This window comes from Saccostrea cucullata, unplaced genomic scaffold (genome assembly GCF_032062105.1).
Source record: "Saccostrea cucullata isolate Sc308-1 unplaced genomic scaffold, CSIRO_AGI_Scuc_v1 ctg17448, whole genome shotgun sequence".
In the NCBI taxonomy this organism is placed as follows: Eukaryota; Metazoa; Mollusca; class Bivalvia; order Ostreida; family Ostreidae; genus Saccostrea; species Saccostrea cuccullata.
Genome location: NW_026922777.1, coordinates 1 through 17,830, shown reverse-complemented (window position 1 = coordinate 17,830; position 17,830 = coordinate 1). Strand labels below are relative to the sequence as shown.

Sequence of the window (17,830 nt, the reverse complement as noted above, 5' to 3'; positions counted from 1 at the left end):
GTTTAGGAGTTAGGAAATATTTCTGCAGCGTGCTAGTAGTTGTACTAGTAGCGGGAATATTTATTTGTAAATTAATTATAAGTCATTTATAGAGAGCCTTTTCGTTTTATTTTGGTCGGGGGAATTTATACTTAAATCATAAATTACTGGAAATAGTGCCAGTTGCCCAGTTATATCAGTAGTTGTACTGATTTTGTCTTTTGTCCCGAGGGTTGAGACTTGTGAATTTCAAACACTGTTATTTATTTTCGCTGTTCATGTATTACTGAATAAAATTATAAAACTTTACATCAAAGTTTTTGTTCTCAACACAAGGCAAACGTTCCGAAGCGTTACAATTTTGGCATCCACGGCGGGATCCGTTTAAATTTACAGGTCCTGTGATCGAATCATAACAACGCTTTGTCTGTGTTTGAGAAACAAAAATTTTATTAAGCAAACATCAAATAAAAAATAAATCACAACGGCAGGTCGTAAAGTCGAGGGAGGCTGTGGCTTCAAGAATCTAGATCTACCTCACGGATTTCGTGCTCCTCCGTAGATACTGTAAGAGAAAATGAAAGCGAATGTGAATTTCCGTGTGAAGGAGCTGACATGCACAGAACTAAGCCATTTGTTCATTCAAATAAAGAAGCCTCTCCATTAGCAAATTTACATGACTCAGATACAAGTTTAATGCTTGTGAGTTCTCAGGCAGACGTTGTGAGGGATAGAGAATCTACACTTTTTAGGGGAAAACTCAGATACAGTTTCTGTAACTGTGAGACTACCACAGAGCAGCCACAGACAGCATACAGTGTAGTTACGCCTAAAATGAGCCATCTTCACACCTGTGATCCAACAACTCAGATGCCTTTTGTACCTGTTTGCTCACATTTTGCTGAGAATTTATGTACAGGTTTTCCTAGAGAGCCGACAGCTGTCCCTAGTATGTATAACCTGCAGTCCCTAGTACAGGTACTCACATGAGCCCCTCCACAACACAGACAGCAAGTCCAGATCTAGGTTAGTGTAAACTCTCAACAAAAGCACTTTGAGTTCATGTACAGGTACAAATTATCGCACTACCTTCCCTGTTTTATGCAGTTCCTTGTACTGCGAGTTTTCAATGTCCTGTTTATTGTCATCAAAACCAGAGCGCACATATGTTTACCCCATTTCCCACAATTACAACATCAGCTCACAGCATTTGCTTTGAGAACTCATTTACCTCTAAGTTTGTGTACAGGTTCTGTGCCTGTAAGTTCTTGTGCAGGTAATGTACCTGTAAGCCCATGTACATGTACAGGTTCTGTACCTGTAAGTTTGTGTACAGGTTCTGTACCTGTGAGGCCGAATCAGACCTTCTCTGCTCCCATGAGAAGTGCACGAGATATATCAAGGACAGAAAGCGAGCAAACTGCACTTACCCAGCTCATGGAGATGGTAGAGCACTTACAAGAAAAAATTAAACAGCTCTCTGAACAAGATCACCACCAAAGGACCAACCCTGACAACAGACAATCAGATACATGTAGCACGTCTCACGAGTGTTGGAGTAGCGACAAAGAAACATCACAAGAGTCTGACTTTGTGTACCGGAAAAAGGCTAAGCATCGCAATGTAAAGATTCCTCCATACACTGGGAAAGAAGACTGGTCTGTCTGGTTCTGTCGTTTTGAGGAAGTTGCAAAATAGATACCACTGGACAACAGATGACAAACTGGACCAATTGCTGCCCAGACTACATGAAGATGCTGCTGACTTTGTTTATGGCCAATTATCGAAAGAGTCCAGAAGCAGTTATAAGAGACTTACGAAGGAACTGACCAATCGTTTCCGTGCAACCCAAACCAGTCGAACATATTTGGCAAAATTTAATAATAGAGTTCAGAAGCCTGGTGAGCGAGTGAGGACTTTGCGGCTGATCTAAAGCGCCTGTATGTCAAAGCCCACCCGGAGCGAGACTAAAGACTAGAAAAGGAAGACTTGCTCAGGAAATTTTTAGATGGTCTGGCAGATAGAGAAGCCCAGTTTCATGTGGAGTATGTCAAAAACCCCTCAGATATACATGAAGCTGTACGACAGGTTATAAACTATGAAGAAGCAGGTCGGCCTTCAACTAAGAAACATGTCAGAGAGGTGAAGTCGCTGTACAGTGATTCTGAATCAGAAGCCACGCCTAAGACAGTCATTAAGGCCAAGTCGTTGAAAAAGAAAAGTGTCAGAAATATAAAGTACAGCCAAGGAAACAAAAAAGGGTCAGGTGGCCATCCAAGCCTTGCAGAAACAAATCGATGAGATGGCAAAGGTTCTACAACCTGACTAAGCAGAGCAACACTGGGACACAGCCAAGTAGGCCTATTATTGGCACTCAACCAGAATGCACCGGTCAGACAGCTCCTCTGGACAGACCACACAAACGTAGCTGTTTTTACTGCAAAGGTGAAGGTCATTTCATAAGGGACTGCCCAAAGAGAATTAATGACCTGCAAGTCTCAAAGGCACCTTTAAACAGGCATTAGCCGTTCCTGTGGGTCAAGGACCGGCTACAGAAGAAACTGACAGACAGACGAACAGTTTAGACCCACCAACAGACCGACAACCAGATAATTTTGATGAATCAGAAGATTTTTGTTTTATTTCTAATCGAATACCAGATGCAAATGGTGTGTACATAGAGGGAAACGTAAATGGTTTAGATGTCCACATTACAACAGATACTGGTGCATCCAATACTATACTTTCATACAAAGTGTATGAACAACTCAAAGAGGTGAACAGACCCAGACTTCAAGGAAAGTCACACTTACGAGGAGCTGACGGAAGTACCATTCATGTTTATGGGAAAGGAGCGTTTGATTTGCAACTTGGTTCCTTGACCCTCAAGAAAAACCTTTTAGTAGCTGATATCCAAGATGAAGTGTTACTTGGAGTGGACATCCTGCAGAATAGTGATATTGGTCAAGCAGATATTCTCCTGAGTAAAGGACTGATAAGGTTCAAAGGTCATGATATTCCATGCATACAACGTGGTGTGCATAAAGATATTACCCTCCGTTGTGAGGAGAGATGTGATATACCTGGGAATACAGAAGTAATAATACCGGCTTTTATACAGCGTGAATGTGAGGTTGATGTTGAGGAGGACCTTATGTTTGTGCCAAGTGGAGATCTTATGGAGAAGACCTCCTTACTGTTAGCCCCAGCAGTTCTTAACATCAGAGGGAAACTGTGTGTACCCCTGAGAGTTATGAACCCTTTTGATGAGGGAAAAACACTTTATCCAGACACAGTTGTGGGTACTGTTGAAGGATATGGGGGAATAGTAGATGTAATTCGACCGGTTTTTAGTGACCTAAGAAGCCTTTGCCGATCTACTGAACTTTCGCCTGGTGAGGCATGTGAGGTTCCAGATCATTTGTGTGAGCTTTATGAAGGCTCTTCCCAGTCCTTAAATAAGTCAGAAAAAGAAGCTTTTGGAAATTCTTGCTCGACCATCGGGATGCATTTTCAAAAGATGAATGGGACCTAGGACAAACCAATTTAGTTGAACATGAGATTAATACTGGTGACAGTAAACCTGTAAAACAGCCACCTCGTAGAGTTCCAATAGCACTAGCCAATGAGGAGAGAGATGCCATTCTGAACCTTAGAGAGAGGGGCATAATACAACCTTCTACATCACCTTGGTCCTCTCCACTGGTCTTAGCTAGAAAGAAGAATGGAAAAATAAGAGTCTGTGTGGATTATCGAGCTGTAAATAATTTATCAGTTAAGGATGCATTCCCACTCCCACGAATTCAAGACTGTCTAGATTCCGTTGCAGGAGCTTCAATGTTTTCCACTCTGGATTTGACAGCTGGGTATCACCAAGTCAGAGTCAAGGCTGAAGATATACCAAAAACAACATTTGTTACAAAATATGGTCATTTCGAGTATAAAACCATGCCTTTTGGATTGACCAATGCACCAGGTACATTCCAGAGACTTATGGAGATGGCATTAAATGGCCTCCAGTGGGACATTTGTCTTATTTATTTGGACGATGTAGTGATATTTAGCAGAAATTTCGATGACCACACATGTCCAGACTTAGCCAGGTGGTTCAGAGAATAACTGATGCAGGTTTAAAATTGAAAACTGAGAAATGTAGCCTTTTTCAAGATGAAGTTATTTTCCTTGGACATAAAGTCACTAAAGATGGAGTCTTACCAGATAAGCAGAATGTAGAGAAAATTTTGAATAGGACCAGACCAAATAATGTTACTGAAGTACGACAATTCCTTGGAACTGCCTCTTACTACAGGAGATTTATAAAAGGGTTTTCGGTGATAGCTAAACCTCTTACTGAACTTACACAAAAGAACCATTCTTTTCGCTGGACAGACTTATGCGAGAAAGCATTTCTGCAACTAAAGAAGATTCTTACTGGGCCAGATATAATGGGATATCCTGACCCAAACCAAGGCCATTTTATTCTTGACACAGATGCCTGTGATGTAGGCATTGGTGCTGTATTGAGCCAAGTACAGGATGGACGTGAGAAAGTGTTAGCCTATGGGAGTCGAACCCTAAACCGTGCTGAAAGGAACTATTGTGTAACTGATAAAGAGCTCCTAGCTGTTCGTTATTTCGTGGAATACTTCAAACAATATCTTTTGGGACAAAGATTTATCCTTAGGACTGATCACCAAGCATTAGTCTGGCTATATAAACTGAAAGAACCTAAAGGAAGAGTGGCTCACTAGGATTGAAATATTGTCAGCCTACAATTTTGAAATTGAGTATAGGCCTGGTACACAGGATGGTAATGCCGACGGTCTATCAAGATGTCCGAACCCAGCCGACTGTAGCTGCTCAGAGGGTGACAGTTAGAAAGCCTGAAATGCGGACCTTGTATTAAGTGCAGAAAGAGAGCTGAGACTATGGAAACTTAGGAAAACCTTAATCAGGGGGGTGCTATTCGTGTGACAACAAGAAAGCGTGTCAGTTCTAAAAATTTACCTGAAGGGACACAATGGATGTCAAAGTACAACTCATCAAGTCTACAATGTCTCCAGATGGAAGATAATGGTATTGGTCCAGTGCTTAAGTGGAAACTGGCAGGAAGTAAACCTACAAAAGAGGAAGTGGTCAAATACTCTCCAGCAACCAAAGTTCCGTTCCGCAGCAGGAGACAGCATAGGATGTGATTCTAGGACAAAATTAAATTGGTAATTTTGAGTAATAAGTATAAGTAAGTTAAGAAAGTATTCATTTCATGCATTGTCAATATTTGTTGTAAATTTGGAGATAAGGTTGGGAATGAGATTGATTTGTGGACTTTATGTGTAATTTTTTTTTATTTGATATTTCAAGCATTAAGTCTGATGATAATGAGATTCATTTCTGTAATATTACTTAACTTTGAAAATTTTTGCTCGCTGAGACCTTAGTGTCCTTCCTTTTTTCTGTAACCCTTATCCTGTGAATGAATATTAAGAAAGGTTATACATTACTTGTTATACTTATGTCTAAATTATTAGCATTATCAGATCACTGTATTTATGTGCAAGTTTAGATGATGAATTTGAGAGGCTGCTAATATTTTGTGTATCCATTGTTTTTGTAAGATAAATTCATTCTTTAAATGGCAGTTATTAAATATTATTTGAATTATTATAATTCATGTACATTTTCACTTACTTACCTTATCACACTGTATACTATGCTCTGCTCATTTGTCTTCAAGATTATGATGAACTCCATGTTTTGATTTAGCATTTTGTGTTTATGTAAAAAGTTTCTTTCATATTGATTGGTGATAGGCATGAAGGCTGGCATTGTAAATTTTATATTCTGTAAAATTTCTATGATTTTTTTTTATTTCTAGAGATGTGAATTTTTGAAAAGTTGATACACATTATATGAGGTAATCTTTGTGAAATACAGCATTTATTTGGAGTAGTCTCCCTTGTGTGTATTGATTAGCTGTACTGTTCATGGAAGTTAAGTATATGTGTATTGAGTGTATAATAGTAGTAACATGTCATTAATTGTTTTAATTAATGGTTGTATGTGAAATTTATTGTTTGTATTTTGAGTCCAAAGGGACTTGGACTCTTAGAGAGGGGCAAAATGTAAACCATCCCTCCCCCATTTTTCTTGAATCATTTTTTTTTATCTTGGTATTTTTCTAAAGCACTTTCATACATACTTTCAATTCATTCATCAATTCTTGTATGGAATGTTGAAATGTCCAGCGAGAGTTGTGTCTTAAATGTTGGTTAAACTGTTAAATGCAGCGATGATCTATGTTATTTTTCTTGTGTTTCGATGTGTTGAATGTCAGACATCGTCTTGCTATTTAATTACACGCTTTTTGTTGGCTTAATTGTACATACGTAATTATGAAGTTGTGCTGTAATTTAGGATTATCTTATAATTACCTTATTTCTTGTGTGATCGATGTTTTATGGTCTTCGAGCACACACGTTTCACTGAAACTTTGCCGCCCCCATACTTTGTTTACTTTGTATTTTCCCGTGATGCTTCACGGTGATCTATTTTTACTGGAGTTATTTCGGCGGAAAAATTTGCAGAAGGATAAAACGTACGCTGAACTAGGACCTGAGGTCCCCTGCTCAGTTCACGACTATCGGGCCTGTTTACTCCGCTACAAAATGTAGTGCGTTGCATACGTAAAATGAAAATAGAATAAATCGTAATACTGTGAAGCCTTTAAAGTGTAAAACAAACAACTTTTTAAAAGGAATAACCATCTGATGGGTATTAGAAAAGATAAGGGGGTGGGGGGGGTGCTTAAAAACATTAACTGCAATTTTATGCGATATATGATATATAAGCGTTAAACATTTATGGATTACGTTAGGTGACCTGTGGTATCCACTATGATTTTATTCCATGTAACGTTATGGTACACATAGTGGGAAAATAAGGTGACCAAGAACAAGTAAAAGTCAGCTGTCTAATGTAAAAGTAAGTCTCTTCATAAAACTCCATTAGTCCTCCTACTGATGTATAATATAAGGTGACCTCTGGTTCCCCTACTGGTGTACAATATAAGGTGGCCTCTGGTCCTACTGATTCACAATATAAGGTGACCCCTGGTCCCCCTGCTGATGTACAATATAAAGTGTCCTTTGATCTCCTTACTGATGTGCAATATAAGGTGACCTCTGGTCCCCTTCTGATGTTCAATTAAAGGTGACCTCTGGTCCCCCTACTGATATACAATAAAAATTGGCCTCAGGTCCCCCTACTGATGTACAATTTAAGATGTCCTCTGGTCCCCTTTTAATGTACAATGTAAGGTGACCTCTGGTCCCCCTGCCAATGTACAATATAAGGTGACCCCTGGAATCCCTGCTGATGATCAATATGAAGTGACCTCTCATCCCCTTACTGATGTACAATTTAAGGTGACCTCTAGTCCCCCTTCTTGTGTTAAATATAAGGTGACCTCTGGTCCCCCTTTTGATGTACAATATAAAGTGGCCTCTGGTCCCTCTACTGATGTACAATATAAGGTGACCTCTGGTCCCCCCTCTGATGTTAGATATAAGGTGACCTCTGGTCCCCCTTCTGTTGTTAGATATAAGGTGACCTCTGGTCCCCCTTACTGATGAACAATATAAGGTGACCTCTGGTCCCCCTACCGATACACAATATAAGGTGACCTCTGGTCCCCCTTCTGATGTACAATATAAGGTGACCCTTGGTCCCCCTGCTGATGTACAATATAAGGTGACCTCTGGTCATCCTACTGATGTTAAATATAAGGTGACCTCTGGTCCCCTTACTTAAGTATAATATAAGGTGACCTCTGTTCCTTCTGCTGATGAACAAAATAAGATGACCTCTGGTCCTACTATTGATATACAATATTAGGTGTCCTCTAGTCCCCTTATTGATGTTCAATATAAGGTGACCTCTGATCCCTCTACTGATGTACAGTAAAATATTAGGTGACCACTAGTCTCCGTACCCATGAAAAATATCGGGTGACCTCTGGTCCCCGTACTGATGTACAATATAAGGTGTCCTCTGGTCACCCTACTGATGTACAATATAAGGTGAACCCTGGTACAACTCCTGATGATCAATATAAAGTGATCTCTACTGATGTACAATATAGGTCAACCCTCTAGTCCCCTTTCTGGTGTTAAATATAAGGTGTCCTCTGGTCCCGCTACAGATGTACAGTACACTATTAGGTGACCACTATTCCCCGTACAATATAAAATGACGTCTGGTCATCGTTCTGATGTTAAATATAAGGTGACCTCTGGTCCCCCTACTGATGTACAATAAAAGGTTACCTAAGGTACCCCTGCTGATGTACATATGTAACTTCTGGTCATCCTTCTCAATGTTTAATCTAGGTGACCTCTGGTCCCCTCTACTTATGTACAATATAAAGTGACCTCTGGTTCCCCCTACTGATGTTCAATATAAGGTGAACTCTGTTTCTCCTACTGATGTACAATATAAGGTGACCTCTGGTCCCCCTACTGATGTACAATATAAGGTGTCCTCTGGTTCCCTTATTGGTGTACAATATAAGGTGACCTCTGGCCCCTCTACTGATGTACAGTACAATATAAGGTGACCACTAGCCCCCTTATTAATGTAAAATATCGGGTGACCTTTGGTCCCCGTAATGATGTAAAAAATAAGGTGTCCTCTGGTCCCCCTACTGATGTACAATAAAAGGTGACCCCTTTTCCCCCACTGATGTACAATATAAGGTGTCCTCTGGTCCCCCTAGAGATGTATAGTATAAGGTGTCCTCTGGTCCCCCTACTACAAGAGAGGACCTCAGGTCCTTCTGCTGATGTACAATATAAGATGACCTCTGGTCCTACTACTAATGTAAAATATAAGGTGTCCTCTGGTCCCGCTACAGATGTAGAGTACAATATTAGTTGACCACTAGTCCCCGTACAATATAAAGTGACCTCTGGTCCTTCTGCTGATGAACAACATACGATGATTTCTGGTTTTACTACTGATGTACAATAAAATTAAAGGTGACCTCTGGTCTCTCTACTCATGTACAGTACAATATTAGGTGACCAATAGTTCCCGTACTAATGTAAAATATCGGGTGACCTCTGGCCCCCGTATTGATGTACAATATAAGGTGTCCACTGGTCCCCCTACTGATGTATAGTATAAGGTGTTCTCCCCCCCCCCACTGATGCACAATACAGTATAAGGTGCCCTCTGGTCTCTCTACTGATATACAATATAAGGTGTCCTCTGGTCCCTCTACTGATGTACAGTCCAATATTAGGTTACCTGTAGTCCCCCTACTGATGTACATTATAGGGTGACCTCTGGTCCCCAAAATGATGTACTATAAGGTATCCCCAGGTCCCCCTATTATGTGCAATAAAAGATTACCTTTGGACCCCTATTGATTTAAAATGTGACCTATGATCCCTCTGATGATGTAAAATATAAGGTGACAACTGGTCTCCCTAATGATGTTAAATATAAGGTGGCCTCTGGTCCCCCTACTGATGTACAATGTAAGGTGATCTTTGGTCCCCCTATTGATGTAAAATATTAGGTTACCTCTGGTCACCCTTTATTATTTTCACGTTTCTGTTAATATATATATTAGAAAGTTGATCTTTATAAAGTTATAAATATGATTATTTTGGAGTAAGACAAAAATATATATGTAAAATTAATATATAAGGTGACCTGAGGTCTCCGTATTGATGATATCGATGAATTTACTTTTGTGCCTTTAATGCCTGGAGAGTTCCTAGAATGTTTTATTACTACGCAAAATGACAACTATTTGCGGGGGACCCCAGGTCCTAGTTCAGCGTACGTTTTTGCTCTCATGGTCGCTACTGATCGACTTCTCATCTGAAGTCGTCGAAACTAATGACATGATACAAGGTCTATAAGAAATGGGGGAGATTTCCCCCGCCTTTTTTTCGCATTGCATAAACTTCAAAATATCTAAATTTACAATGTCTTTAAGTTGATAAAATTACAAATAGTTAATGAACTAAATTTCTACATAGATGTAGCCCAGTACATGATGTACTGGCTCATCAAAAGGTGCTGCATGTGGATTGGCGAAATCAAGAGCATGTAAATATACATGTAAGCAAAACTGTCAGATTTTTCGATTTCATGACGATGATCAATCGATTTGCTTTCGACAAAAATTTCTACTGCAAGACATTGCATGGCCTTAAGATAACATTGTTCAAAAAGATATAAATAAAAATTAAATTTTCAATTACTTCTAAATACCTATATAAGATGACTCGTTTGAATGCATTTACTCTTAATAAGGTTCAGAACACAATTCTTGCGAGTAACAAATAATGTAAGCTGATGTAAAATAACAATGACATTTTCGAACAGGTTCTCCATGAATTGAAAGGGTACTTATTCTGTTATTCTGTCTATATAATTTGACTTATTCAATTTAAAACAATAACAATCCCAGTAACAAAAGTATAAAAAAAAAAAACGGATTTAGGAAAAATTCTTTTTCTAATGTTTTATCAGTTTTCAAATCGGGATCGGGATCTCACCGATTCAGATTCATTTTCAGATTCGGACTCGATTCATATTCAGAAACATCTCTATTAGGGGATCTATTTACAGATTTTTGTACTCTTGTGAATAAAGAACCAGTACTCTTTGTAATTGTTTTCTTTTTTACAAATGGAGTTAAGTCATTATGTAATTAAATAGAGAAACCATAGTAATAGTATTGTTTTGACTGTTTTGTTTATGTACAAATATGGAATATTTAATCTCTTATAGGATTAGGGGATTTGAAAAAGATATTATAATGATTTACTCTAGAAATGTAAAGGAAAGCAAAAAATTATATAATCGCTCGCTCAGCTATTTTACCTTTTCGCCTGGAAATTATTGTGCATAAAAATATTAATATTAAAATTGTAAAATTGCTCGCTCGTCCTCACATTTTGGGGTCAGTTTCCGTAGAATAAGAAATTTTCTTATACCTTTAAAAATTTGTTCCTATACAAATCTATACGAAAAAAGTCGAACATTTTTAATGTTTTGCTGAGCGGGCATAAAAAATCAAAGTACTGAAAGTACTGAAAAGCGGTTAGTATGTTTTCATCTAATATGTACCGAAAAAGTGCAAAAAATGATGATATTTAAACATGCATATCTTTGTCCAATGTCATCAGAGAAGAAAAACACAGACATTCTGTTTTTGTAATACTTTACTCAATAGTAAAACCAATAACATTCCAAACTGATGTCACAGATGGATGTAATCTAATTAAAATTAGATGTTCCGAATCCGCTACTGCTTCTCAAACATCTAACAACATCCTATTATGTCATGTAAGAGTGAATGTTCGATTAGGCAAAGAAAATGGTTCCTCCGAAATCCTGGCTAATAGTTCAGATGGGTTTCTTGTTTTACCACCCAACCAAAACACCCGGGGAGTTTTGTAGAAAAAGATATGCATTGCAAAAGTTGTGTTATGTATGACGTGTGGGGTATTTTGATAGTTTGTGCTCTTTCGTTTGCATTATTCACGTTTAGATGCCAGACTGCAGAAGATACATGAAATTTATTCCAAAATTATTTTAATTCAACGAAAGACAGTGTAATAATGATAATGTAGCCGTGGAATTAATTTGAGAACTGTTTGACTTAATCTACATGGCCAAAGTGTTTGTGTTTACTTGTACATGTATTCATAATTGAAAGATCGCTCTGATGTGACCCCGAATGGGATGTTAGATGTTTCAGAAGCGGTAGCGGATTTGGAACATTTAAATAAATTTTAATAAGATTGAAATGCATGTTTCAAAATTTAAACATGAGATTTCTTCAGTTTAAAAGACAGGAAGTGCATTTTAAAAAATTCCCCGATGGCACCCAAATTTGTTTTTGGATAAAAAAAAATTATGTTGATGTTGAAAATTTCATTGTCTTTTATTCTCTATTGAATCTGAAATTAGGTAATTGTAAAGCCTACTATAACAAAAAAATGACAAGTTAAATTCTTTGATTAATGGATTTGGAGTAGTGTAGATCTACACCTGGCTAGTCAGAAAAAAAAGGATGGCTGAGGAGAGACTTTGTAAATGAATTGATATCAGAGAAATTCAGTTGTGTGGGCTCATCGCGGCAATATAATTAACCTGTCAACGAGGGATGCTTACTAGTACTTTTTTAGGCAAGGGATCCCCCTCTTGAGCTTTCAGGAGTCAGCTTTTCTTCTAAAATCGATCATTGATCATTCTGTATTTTGATACAGATACTGAATTTTTTAGTAATATTGTAAACTACTACTTCTCGGGAAAGACTGGCGAAAAAAGATTATCAAGCTTTATAAAATAATTTTATTGACTTTTCAAACAAGTAAATGTTCGAATAAAGTAAATGGTATATGAGAATCATTTAAAAAAGTCTTGCACAATATAAGGCACAATATCTAGATAAGGACATATAAGGTGTTTTTATCATATACTCTTCATGCAATATTGTTCTCAATATTTTAATTTTATTCTTCTCAAACGTTTAAAACAATAATCGACAAATTGGACAAATTCAAATTTTAAAAGTATTTTCACAGCTAATAATACGTTCCCTAAATTTATTAAATTTTCAAAACTTATAAATAAGCATTAAGTATATATTTTAAATTTTTGCTAATTGCCAAAATTTTTATACCTCATTCTTCTGTGAAAATAATATGGTTTTGATTTTTAGAAGAGGATCACAATGCTGATTAAAATTAATATATATTTCTCCATTTTTTTTTCAAAATTGATTTTACTACTTTAAGTGCTCCATTATTTTTTACAAAACTAATTAGAAAAACCCTTTTGATCGATTGTTATAAATTATCAAAGACGGAGTAGAAATTTATCCCTAGCAGAGCTTTTATAATCTGTTTATTAAACAGAGAAAAAAAGAGAAGAAAAACAAACGTTTCTAGTGGAGGTAACCCTATTTTTTCCATAAAACGTTACAAAAAGTGTAAAACTTACAGATGGTTCGGGTTTTTATAAAAGCGCTTTTCAGGAATTAACTTAATAAATGGTGTTTCTAAATACTTTGGCAAGGAAAATCAAACTCGATCGAGAGATTTGCTGATGTTTTTGCAGTCTGTAATAACCTCCAACCTGCTGTATAATAAACTTTCAAAAATAAACTAACAGTTGCCAGAAATCGCGATCGCGCGATACACATGTAATTAGGACCAAATTCTCAGTTCTTAAAAGTAAGTGTTGGTTTTTCAATGCTTTGGTAAATATACTAATAAGAATTCGATATAATCGTTATAATAGCCACTCTTCATACACAGCATAATACTTCGTTAGTACGAAGTGATATAGTAGGGGCTGGCTTTGTCAGACTTCACAGCATATTGTCAACTCAACCAGGGGGCGTATTACGCCACGTTGAAAATTCTGAAGTTACCGTTGTCGATAGGTAGGTCCTTGTGGAAGTTTCCGGTTTTGGTTGCAGAAGGAGAAGGTTACGAGCGATAAAGCGATGCCGATAGGTAGCGCCTTATGGAGGTTTCCGGTTGCCGACACATGCCATATGCGGCTGGGAAACTAACCGCTTAAAAATCGATGTTAAACCGCTGAGTGATATGTTGGACACCTGGAGAGATGTTGGACCGCTTACGCCACAGAATGGGCGGAGCTTAATCTCATTTTCATTCGTTGGTATTAAACAGTGACAGACTTGATGTTACATCACTGAATATAGTTTAAAATACATGTGTGTCAAAAAAAAATGAAATGAAAGGTAATACCAAAACATTTATTGAGCGAGTTCGGGGAAATGCGTTTTTTTCGGACCCTCTAACCAAACAGTTTGGTTCTTGGGTCCGACAAAACGCATGTTGCCCTTAAACTCGGTCAATAAATATATAGTATTGGTGTGGCCTGGATAAGATTTTTCAGATCCTTCAGGAGCGATCCTTGTGATCGGATCAAAGGATCTGATTTTTAAACAGACTGGTAAACCTAGTTATACGCGAAATATAGTCTTCGCGAATAAAAGTTTTTAGGTATAAAGTGATAAGAACTTGCTGCTTAAAATGAATTAAAAATTGGAATTTGTTTTAAAATAAATTATAAAAATTATTCGATAAAACACTTACCAGTATTTGTACATTCCTCGAGTTCTACTATCACATCATCCTTTTTTATCATGAATAACCATAGGAATTGTTCAAAATGAACAACTTTTTTCCCCTTCCACTTGAATTACACAGCTTTTTCCAGTCTTCTTTGAATTTCTGAAATCCTTGTAACGATTCAAAATAGAAGGTTATAAGTAGGCTACAAATATCAACCCTGAATTTTGCCTGATACTTTTTCTGAACGAGTATAACAAAATGTGCAAATCTACTCATAATGCCAATTCGTACATCGGCTTGATGTTCAAAGGCCAGGTCAATCTTTTCCTGGAATTTCTCCAGTAAATCGTTGATAAAGACAATATCTTCTTTCCTTGAAGACGAATCTAAAAACTCTGTTATGTTATTTTCAATTATGGAGATGTCTTGCATCTTTGTTTCCTTGTCAATGAATTCCACCATTCTGTTCAGAGTTTTTTTGAGAGTTTCGATCATTTTATTAAGACTGTCTTTTGTTTCTGTTGATTGTTTTCGTGTGAGGAAATTAACTTTGAGGAATAACTGATAACACCCTGTTTTGTAATTAAAATCACAAAGTATTCATTACTGTGAGTAAAAATAATGCATGTACATATTTTTGCACAATCAATAAGTTTTATAAAAGTGTTACAACGTTAACAGAATCATACGGTATCATATTTTTTTTCAATGTAAAGCTTTGATTGCCCATAATGACCACACCCTGCCTCCATGGTGATGATATGAACAAATTTTTAAAAAGTTGAATAAACTCTAATTGAGGATGGTTCCATATCGTATCATAAATCATGGCTTTGCTGATCTTGAGAAGTTTTAAAAGAAATTTCTTACGTATTCCTATATAAAACTCTGATCAGCCATGCATATGATAGCCCCACCCCATCCCAGAGGTCTTGGTTTGAACGAGTTTGAATATACACTACCTGAGGATTCTTCAACATGATTTTCATCATTCCTGATTCAATGGTTCTGGAGAAGAAGATTTTTCTAGATATACTTCCGTCGTATTCCTTTGTAGAACTTTGATTGTCAATTGTGGCCCCGCCCTACCCCCAGAAGTCGATGATTTAAACAAGCTTGAATCAATACTTAGTCTACCTGAGAATACTTACACATAAGTTTCATCTTTCCTGGTCTAACGGTTCCGGAGAAGAAGATTTTAGATTTTTCATTTATATTCCTATGTAAAACTTTGATCAGCCAATGAGGCCCCGCCCGACTCCGGCCGGGAATCATAATTTGAACAAATTGAATCTGAGGATGCTCCCACGTGAGTTTAATCTCTTCTGGCCCAATGGTTCTTGAGAAGACGATTTTTTAAGATACTGTTTATTTTTCATTAATTTCATAACTATCTCCCCTTGGACAGGTCTGGGTGGCCTCCGTTTTTGGAGGATATCTAAATCCAATATGGCGGCAAATTTTTTTACCATATATGGAAATCGCAATGCAATGTCGGATAGTTTATCATCTGATTTCAGAGGATAGCACAGGTAATTTTTAAACGCTTCGTGCCTACCTTTAATCAAAAAGTGCAAGCACCAGAGTACAATTAATTTAAAGGTCAAACATTAAACTATCGGTTGTATGTGGCGATTTGAGATTCTATGTCTAGAAATTTTACAATACGCTTTCAAAGTTGGCACTTCTTGCGCTTCATTTCTACTCAATATTTCTTGTTATTTTGTTTAATTGTTATGTTTTTTTCCCTATCGGGACAAATGAAATGGCACTTATATGCACAATAAATAATATTGCTGTCATACTTTCTTTTAATTCAAAATTAAAGAAAAAGAAAACACAAAAGAAAACGACTGTAAAGACAAAAAAAACAACAAACAAACAAACCAAAAAACCATAAAAAAAAAAAAACACACACACACACACAGCTTGCTAATTTTTAAATGCTTAAAAGCAAATAAAACAATTTAAAGATAAAACTAGGAGACTTATTGTTCATAGAACAATAAGAGGTCTTTCCACCTTCTTTGAATTTTTGAACTTTCTTTTATACGTGACTCCTTAAAATTAAAGTCAATGAATAAGAAACCAAAAATATCCCAAAGGATAGAAAAAATGAAATAAAAAAAATTGAAATGACCTTGACGTTTGACCTTGAGGAAATATTGAAGGTCAAAGGTCAAGGGTCACAATGCAATTGACCCCATGCTTCTACGACTTATAGTTTTCAAATTATAAGGTTTTATATTGAGTACAAAGAAGATAAAGGGCAATTACTCATATAAGGGTTCATCAGGTCCTTCCGCATTTATACAGTGAAGTTAGACATACAGACCCTTAACACATTAGTGATGTCTGGTGTCTCTATGGTCTATAGTTTGCAGGGGGTAGCGATAACAAGGTTTTTCACACAAGGGCCAATAACTTTTAAAAGGGTTAATCTTAGGGAACAAGAATAAAATCTTTGAAATTGTTTTAAGAGTGCATATCAATGATGCAAAGACATTGTGTATATGTTGAAAGACAGAAGAAATATAAAAAGAGCTAAATTTCTCATTTTTGGGATGACCTTGATCTTTGAACTTTACATGAATTTTAAGGTCAAAGGTCAATTAATCTTATGCAGTTGGTCCCATGTCTCTACAACTTGTCGTTTTGAAAATTTTTAATTATTTGTAAAATTCAAGAAGTTTCAGGGGCTATAACTCATTAAAGGAGTCACCAAATACTTTCGCAATGAATAGATTCCAAAGTTCCCATAATGAGTCGAAGACATTGGTGAAGGTTTCATACCTCTACGGTTTACGGTTTCGGAGGAGTAGCGATAACAAGCATTTCTTGCGAAAGGGGCAATAACTTTGAAAGCGGTCATAGTTCACACGCGTTGGGTCAAATTTGTTCATAACTTTTAATAACCTTTACGAAGAACATTAAGTCTTTTCGATAAATGTTGAAATAAAAAATCAGCGGAAGAAGAATAACTAGGAGACTTATTGTTCACAGAACAATAAGAGGTCTTTCCACCTTCTTTGAATTTTAAATTTGTTTTATACCTGACTCCTAAAAATTAAATTCCATGAAAAAGAAACCAGAACTCTCTTAAAGCATAGAAAAAATGAAAATTAAAAAAAAAAAGAATGACCTTGACCTTTGACCTTGAAAAAATATTCAAGGTCAAATGTCAAGGGTCACAATGCAGTTGCCCCAATGCTTCTATGACTTATAATTTTCAAGTTATAAGGATTTATAGTAAGTACAAAGAACTTAAAGGGCAATAATTCATATAAGGGGTCATCAGATACATTTGCACTTATACAGTGAAGTAAAGCCTAAAGATTCTTAAGATATTAGTGACGGTTTGGTGTCTCTGCAGTCTACGGTTTCGGAGAAGTAGCGGTAACAAAGTTTTTCACACAAGGGGAAATAACTTTTAAAATGGTTAATATTAGGGGACAAGAGTGAAATCTTTGAAACAGTTTTAAGAGTACATATTAATGATGCATAGACATTAAGTATATGTTGAAAGACAAAAGAGATATAAAAAGAGCTAATTTTCCATTTTTTGGAATGACCTCGACCTTTGACCTTTACATGAATTTGAAGATCAAAGGTCAATGAATCTTATGCAGTTGGTCCCTTGTCTCTACGACTTCTTGTTTTGAAAATTTTTAATTATTTGTAATATTCAAAAAGTTTAGGGGCAATAACTCATTGAAGGG

The 17,830-nt window shown here is 36.7% G+C and overlaps 1 long non-coding RNA gene across 1 annotated transcript; it reads right to left on the bottom strand.

The window, feature by feature from the left end:
• Positions 1–517: 517 nt before the first annotated feature.
• LOC134262435 (uncharacterized) lies at positions 518–5,449 on the bottom strand. Its single transcript, XR_009991009.1, has 3 exons — positions 5,388–5,449; positions 4,987–5,097; positions 518–544 (listed from the first exon to the last, which is right to left on the bottom strand). It is a non-coding gene; the product is annotated as an uncharacterized LOC134262435 (long non-coding RNA).
• Between the last annotated feature and the right edge of the window lie 12,381 nt (positions 5,450–17,830).